The sequence below is a fragment of the Hylaeus volcanicus genome, unplaced genomic scaffold, assembly GCF_026283585.1.
Source record: "Hylaeus volcanicus isolate JK05 unplaced genomic scaffold, UHH_iyHylVolc1.0_haploid 11827, whole genome shotgun sequence".
NCBI lineage: Eukaryota > Metazoa > Arthropoda > Insecta > Hymenoptera > Colletidae > Hylaeus > Hylaeus volcanicus.
Genome location: NW_026532856.1, coordinates 23,026 through 23,526, shown reverse-complemented (window position 1 = coordinate 23,526; position 501 = coordinate 23,026).

Here is a 501-nt window from a genome sequence, read left to right as displayed (position 1 = left end):
GGATCTTGCCTTAGCTGGCCGAATTGCGAGGATGGTAACTCTATAAATTACCCCCAAATCCTAAGCTATGGTGCGTGGCGATGGGATGCATGGTTGGGTGGGAGGTCCCAATCTCAAGCGACCGACCTGGGGAACCAGCCGAAACCCCCTTTTTTTTTTTTTTTTTTTACGTGAGGAAATGCGTTTACGCACGCCCTCTCATAAGGAGGGGGTAATGTGGGTCTCGCCCCTTGATTTGATATCAAGGGGAATACCCACTAAAACCTCACGGTGGCCGGCCACGGCGCATTGGGGAGGGGCACCGGGATCTCTTACGAACGCTACCGGTGCCCCCCCGCGCCTCTCCCCCCCAACGAAGGGAGGAGTGCCATCTCCGAGTGAATACCTCCCCACCTGACCGCGGGTGCCACAGCCCCCGGTCTCGCCTGTCCCTTTTAGTCGCCTCTTACGACAAGCAGGGATTACTGTGGGCGTATTCTGTTCCCCGACCCACAGGGAAAT